Here is a 7,459-nt window from a genome sequence, read left to right on the forward strand (position 1 = left end):
TCCTACCGAGTGATGAGCCAGTCTCTCACTCGGAGGCTTAGCTGTAGTCCAGTACTCGCCTAAGTTTCAGAAATCCTACCGAGTGATGAGAAAGTCTCTCACTCGGGGGCTTAGCTGCAGTCCAGTACTGCCTAAGTTTCAAAAATCCTACTGAGTGATGAGCAAACCTCACACTCGGAGGCTTAGCTGCAGTCTAGTACTCGCCTACGTTTCAAAAATCCTACCGAGTGATGAGCAAACCTCACACTTGGACGCTTAGCTGCAGTCCAGTACTCGCCTAAGTTCCAAAACCATCCCTATCCACAAGGATGACGAGGTGCAGGTCGACTGCAATCCTCTCATGGAGCTACGCTACAAGTACAATGTCCGCTCCATCCCTATCCCAAGGATGACGAGGTGCAGGTCGACTGCAATCCCCTCACGAAGCTATGCTACAAGTACAATGTCCGCTCCATCCCTATCCGCAGGGATGACGAGGTGCAGGTCGACCGCAACCCTCTCCTCGGAGCTGCGCCACAAATACAATGTGCGCTCCATCCTTATCCGCAAGGACGGCGAGGTGCAGGTCGACTTCAGAGTTGCATTCGAAGGAGAGTTCGAGCGAAGAACAAGTTCTACTCGAAGATGAACGCAATCATATGCAGAAGATAAACCAAGATCGGATAAAATCTCAAAGTCTCAAAACAAAGATAAAAGTACTCGGGCATTAGGCCCGAAAGAGTTTAGCGGTTACAGAAACCACTCGGCATTCCGAGGCAAATTTAAGGCAAGTTTAAATCTCAAGTTTGTTCATTCGGCAGGTGGAGGGCTCGCAGGCTCGATAAATTCATCCAAGTCAATTCCATCAGCGATCCGAGTGGCAGCAACAATGAAACTCTCCATGAAGTACTGGAAGTCATGCCTTTTGGTGTTGGCAACCTTGATCGCCGCCAGCTTATCTTCGCGGGCCTCCCTGCAATGGACTCTTAGCGGTGATAGAGCCACGTCAGCACCGCATCGGGCAGAGGACCTCTTCCATTCCTGCACTCGACCGGGGACCTCGTTGAGTCGAGTCATCAGAGACTCGAGATCATTTTGAAGCGTCGCCCTTGGCCAGAGCGATGAGTCGATGCATGAAACTACCACCTTCAGACGAGCAAGGTAACTTGTAACACTGGCGACGCAGCATTCCAGTCGAAGCACATTCATGGCAGCCTCGTCGCCGACTAGAGAAACGATGGGGTCCAAACCCGTCTCGATCTATCCAGTCTCCTTGTTAAAGTTTTGGCAGAATTATACAGTCAAGAAGTTAGTGAGTCGACTGGACAGGACTAACTTGCAAGCAGTAAAGCATTCGGATTAAAAGGGGTACCTTCGGGCATAAGAAAGAGCTTCTTGGCGAGAGTTCTCAGATAAGCTTCCAAGTCATTTCTCTTACGATCCATGGATTCCAGCTTCTCGTTCAGAGCAACCTTATCCTTCTTCAGACGAGTCGCCTCTCGGTTGGATTCAGTGAGAGAGGACTTCAGCTTGCTTACTTCCTCTTCTAGCGCTCCGACTGAAGCCAGCTTTTTGTCAGCAAGAGTAGTCTTCTCTTGAGCCTCCTTCTGCGCAGCTGCAAGGTCCAAGTCCTTCTTCTCGAGAGCCAACCTCATTTTCTCTGCAAAATAAGCATTTAGATCAAACAAAAGATCGAAGGGATAATTTAAAAAGACGATCGACATGAGCAGCCGACAGGCAGTTACCTTCCATACCAGCAACTTCATCTTGAGCTTTCTTCAAGTTTTGTTGGGCCAGTTCCAGGTCAAGGTTGAGCTGCCTCTGCTTCTCCTCAAATTCGGCGAACTTGGAAATGAGAGTACAAGATTTCTGCAGAGAGTAAAAGACATATCAATCGACAAGATCAAAGATTATTTACTTCTGAGTGAATAAAATTTCAAAGTTTACTCAGACCCCAACCGAATGCCAGCAGTCGACTGCGGTCTCAGGGACTACACCTAGTGGGTGCACTTGGCATGCCCCCACTGGTTCAGTTTCCACTCGGCCGGTCCGCCCAGGTCGAGTAAAAAAACAAAGTACTCAGACCCCGGCCGACTGCCAGCAGCCAACCGCGGTCTCGGGGACTACACCCAGTGGGTGCACTTGGCGTGCCCCCACTGGTTCAGATCCCACTCGGCATGCTCTGCCCAGGTTGAGTGGAAGAAAGGAAAGAGAAAGAAGCGCTTAGACCCCAGCCGACTGCCCGCAGTCGACTGCGATCTTGGGGACTACACCCAGTGGGTGCACTTAGCGTGTCCCCACTGGTTCAGATCTCATTCAACCAGACCGAGTGGAAGAGTGCAAATACTAAAGACAACAAAACACCCAGTGGGTGTACAGATTTGATGCAGACAACAAGAGATTGTACAAAGGAAAATATTCAGGCAGCATATCCTAAGAGAACAAGTTCAGTTGGAAGTCAACTTACCTGGACATTGGCTCGGAGAGCCGCGCTGGCATCATAAGAAGCCTGGCTATTGTCTTGCACCACCTTCATCCGCTTCATCATTACGCCAGCCTGATGGATAGCCTCTGCAGCGGCGTCCAATTGGCTTTTCGGAACATGATAGGTGGTGAAGAAGGGGACAGATGGTCCAGATGCAGCAGCTTGGGGCTCCGAGGCATGAGGTTGGGTGACTGAAGAAAACACTGGTACAGTCGACGGTGCGGGGCGTTCACTCAACACTGGGACAACAAAAGTTACAGAGGCTCTACCTGCATCTTCAGGCTGCTGGACTGTTTGTTCTGTCGCCAGTTCCGACTGGGATATCTTGCCAGCCGCTGCTTCCTTGCTCCTTCTGGGCCTCGGTATCACGTCTTCGTCGTCATCCGGAAGCTCGATAACATTGAGTGGGGCTACAAAGAAATCAGTCGATCCCAAGTGAATCACTAGAATTTAATCGACCAAATAATCAGGAACAAGATCACGAGAATTGTACCTAGGTTGGAGGTAACCGCGTCTTCCATCTCCTTGTCTCGGTACTGGTGGGTGGAAGTTCCAGAAGTGGCAGCACCGCAAATATCAGCATTCAGTCGGTTACGTTCTGTTACCCAAGTCAACCAAAGGATCAGGCCAGATTGTTACCCAGAGACTGTGGGAATGACCACTTTGATTTTGGGCAAAGCCTTCGAAGGTTTGGAAGATGTGGCCTTCGGTGGTTTCGTCACTGGAGGCGGTGCAGTCTTGGGCTGTTTCGATACCTTCTCGGTCGGCACTGGAGAAGACGTCCGAGGGCGCTTTGAAGACTGCCCAGTTGGTGTGGCCACCAGGTCAGGGATGATTGCCAGGTCGTGAGCATGCTTGGACCTCCTTTCTCTGCGAGGAGGCGAGTCGACCTCTTCTTCATCACTCGGGTCGTTGCTCTCCTCGTCCTCCTCTACATCCGAGTGCCACTCGCCACTCTCGCCCCCGCTCGCCTCTCCCTCGACATTTTGCTCCTGTAATCCATTGGGCATTGAGTACATATCAACAAGAGCCTGAAAGCCAACGAACAAAAGAAAGACAGTCGACCGTCAACAAGATGCTACATACTAAATCAAGAAGACACTCGACAATGCAGAATCGTACCTGTTCCGGCTGGCGCAAATGGTCGAATGGAACCACCCTCCTGGACCCCCGGGGGTTATCCTTGTTGCCGGTAATACCTCTCAGCCACTGCTCCACCGTGTCCTCACTGACATCCTTCGGGTGGATCCGAGTGGAATCCTCGAGTCTCGAGTACATCCATATCGGATGGCCACGAGTTTGGAGTGGTTGGATGCGTCGACTAAGGAAGACCTCCAGCAGGTCCATACCGGTCACTCTGTCGCGGACGAGTTGGACAACCCGCTTGACCAACACCTTCACCTGCACCTTCTCCTCTGGGATCACTCTCAAGGTGGAGGGCTTCTCCACTCGAGCCATGGAAAAGGGGGGAAGTCCAGTCGACTGTCCCGGAGTCGGCTGGTCCTTGCAGTAGAACCAGGTCGACTGCCAACCCCGGACCGAGTCGGGAAGGATCATAGTTGGAAAGTGCTTTTGTTCCTCATCTGAATTCTAAGACCCCCGTCCTCTTGTCACTCGGGTTGGCCTTCTTGACCGTCTGAGAGCGACACGTGAATATGTGCTTGAAGAGACCCCAGTGTGGTTGACAACCCAATAAGTTCTCGCACATGGACACGAAAGCGGCAAGGTACACGATGGTGTTTGGAGAAAAGTGGTGGAGTTGAGCCCCAAAGAAGTTCAAGAAACTGCGAAAGAAAGGATGGGGAGGCAAAGAAAACCCGCGGTTGACGTGAGTGGCTAGGAGAACGCACTCACCCTCCTGCGGCTGCGGCTCAGTCTCGTTCCCCAGGAGCCATGCCGATTCGTGAGGGATCAGTCCCCCCTCAACCAAGTCATCAATATCATCTGGGCTGATTGTCGAGCAGATCTAGTCGCCCTGGATCCAGCCCGGCGGCAGGCTGGACCTCGACGAAGATCCGCCCCGGCTGGTCCTCTTCCCTTTCGACTTCGCCGTCGCCTTCTTCGCATGCTCCAACGCCACCGTCTTCGCACGCTCCAACGCCACCGTCTTCTCCTTCCCCATGGCTGCGGATCGAGTTCGATTAGGACGACGACGCCGAGAGCAAAGGCAGATGCAGTGGAGAAAACAGAGGAAGGGGAACAATGAGAACGCACTGTGCGAAAATCCCAGTCCAACGCCTTATATGAGGGTATTTCCGAGTGGCTGACTCGTGGGCCCAGGCGATCCGATCAAATGCCGCAACAGTCGCGCGTGCGATACATGGCGAAAAAGGTGGCGCGGAGATCGAGGCAGCCTGCCTAATCCGACCCGATTAGTGTGGCCTCCCCCGTCCGGCGCGCTTCCCAAAATTCGAATCCCGTGAAATCCGCAGACAGCAGAGCAACCCGTCAGACGAAAGATTTTCCCCATATCCACACTCGAAGCTCAACAATGAAAGTTCACTCGACAAAACCAAGAATGGATCAAGGCGACTGAACAAGCAGTTGAAGTCATCTTGAATGTTCATTCGACCTCTGGACAAGACATTTCCAAAGCGCAAAAGCTGAATCAGAGAGGTTATCAACTCCTTCTCCACTCGGACCCTGAACCATTCGGGGGCTAATGATGAGGTTATGTACCTAGGGTAGGGTCATAGGCCTGACCTAGACACCTTCCCCTAGGACATCACCCTAAAGCCAGAATCATTCAAAGGGTACCATCATCCACTCGACCAGAGACGTTCCACTCGGAAGAATCAATGTCACTCGACCGTCGCAGAAGCCACTCGACGAACAAAAGATCTAAAGCCACTCTGCTCCAACAACGGTCGAGCATTTACTTATAGGCTTAATTCTCATTTATAGCACTTAATGGCTAGCGTTACCAGTAACATTCCTCTCTTAATGTACATTGAACCCTGTGTAACTGCAGGGAGCATGGGTCCTGGTGCACTCTATATAAGCCACCCTCCTCCTTTGGGACAAGGGTTCGAATCTTTTGTAAACACACACACATAATCCAGTCGACCGCCTCAGGGCACCGAGACGTAGGGCTGTTACTTCCTCCAAGAAGGGCCTGAACTCGTAAAACTCGTGTGTACAACTACTCCATATCTAGGATCTTGCCTCCTCATACCTACCCCCCATTCTACTGTCAATCTTAGAGCCACAACACCCCCTCCCAAACTCGTCCCGTCACCGTACGGCAACGCAATCACCTACGCGACCGGCATCATCTGAGTCCACACGTGCGGTGAAACAACAGGATAGGCATCTGCGTCTGCAAAGTCCTGTGGGAAGCGTGTGTTCTAGCACATCCTCACATGCCACCCGATCGCTCCACAACCTAGGAGGAACATAAGCTGGCTCAAAAGAATCAAATCTCAGAGTGTTCATAGGCACCATAGCTGAAAGAGCAGCCCCAGTCCCGGGCGTTTGTGAGGCGGAACCCATGTTATTGGACAACTCACGCCTAACATCCTTCCCTCATGCCTCCATATTACCCGATCCATCATCCTTATCCTTCATATCCACATCAGTCCCTGCTAGAGCCTCAACAAAGAGATCGGTGTCCTCAAACTCAATCTCAAGGTTGTATACCAGGCCCCTATATGTCCACTTGACCACGTTAGGCACAAACTCGACGTCTAGGACACTCATCATTAGTCGTGCCACCCTGTTAGCTCGGGTAAAGGCCATGTCCACCCTCTCAGTTTTCCCAACCAGCATCCTCAATCTAGCAGCGACCCGAGCATCCTGAAGCGGCTTCGATGGAGCCCCCGAGAATCGTAGCCAGACCTGAGTGAGAGGCTTGCCCTGTGGCTCTACCTTCTTCCACTCATGAAACTCAAGGATGCACTCGGTGCCAGGTACTCGGCACAACCCAAAACTGAGAAGACGCTCCAAGTCCTCTGTTGTAGGGAAGTCCACCTTATACATATTGGCCTCGAGTCGCATAAGCTCCCAATGAAAATTACCTGGAGCTAACTCACTAAGCCTCTGCATAATTTGAGCCTCAGACACATCACCTTTCGTGACTTTGACAATCCCCGTGGTCGTGCTCTGGGGCTCCTTTGGGATCTCCCTCGCACTAGGAGACTCAAAAAACATCAACTCGGCACAGTAAACTTCATAAATGGTAATACTCTGTATCTGATCACGCAATATCGGACACTCCCCCGTATGATGCGCTGGCTCGATGCAGGTATCACATAACTCAGTCACACATTCTTCTATAAAGTGTCCTCTCTCACCACAATGATAACACAACATCTTCTCCTTTTACGAGCCCACTTGGGAGCTCTATCTCCATCTGTCTTGTTGGCGGCACCGACAGCACCCGTCACCAAGGGTTCAATCACAGGCACGTCAGCATTAGCCGGCACCGTCACTGCATCCATAACCTAGCCGGACAATTCCGGTGTCTGTCCTGAAGCAGCCACCTCCGAGGACGCCGTCGACTCCACAACGACAGGTGGTGGAGGTTGGCGATAACGGTTCCGACCACCGCGACCACCACGATGACCTTGGTAACCACCTCTCTGCCGGTAATCTGGGCCAGATGCCCCCTCAACAAAGCCTCCCGGGGGAGGGGCGTAAAAAGGTCTTTCTGATGTTCCATCACTCTGCGAAGGGATGGACCGTCATGGAAGAGGACGCGGCCATTGCGGGCGTCAAGGGCATTGTAGTATCATGGAATCGAGCAGGGATTCAAATGGAACATGGAGGTGGGGACGAAGCTGGTGGAGATGGCCCGCTTCCGTATGTTTTTGAGGAAGCCGAGCAACGGAGGCGTCGGGTGCAACGCGTGGTAGTGGTGGAGGAACCAGGGGCTGGAGATGTAACGGCACTGGTTCTTGCCGGCAACACAGGCCTTGGCCTTCCGGACAAAGGTGGAGGAGAATCTTCTTGGTCAGCTCTTCAGGCAGGTCACCTGGAGGAGGGCCAGCGCCGGCC

The sequence above is a fragment of the Triticum dicoccoides genome, chromosome 1A (genome assembly GCF_002162155.2).
Source record: "Triticum dicoccoides isolate Atlit2015 ecotype Zavitan chromosome 1A, WEW_v2.0, whole genome shotgun sequence".
In the NCBI taxonomy this organism is placed as follows: Eukaryota; Viridiplantae; Streptophyta; class Magnoliopsida; order Poales; family Poaceae; genus Triticum; species Triticum dicoccoides.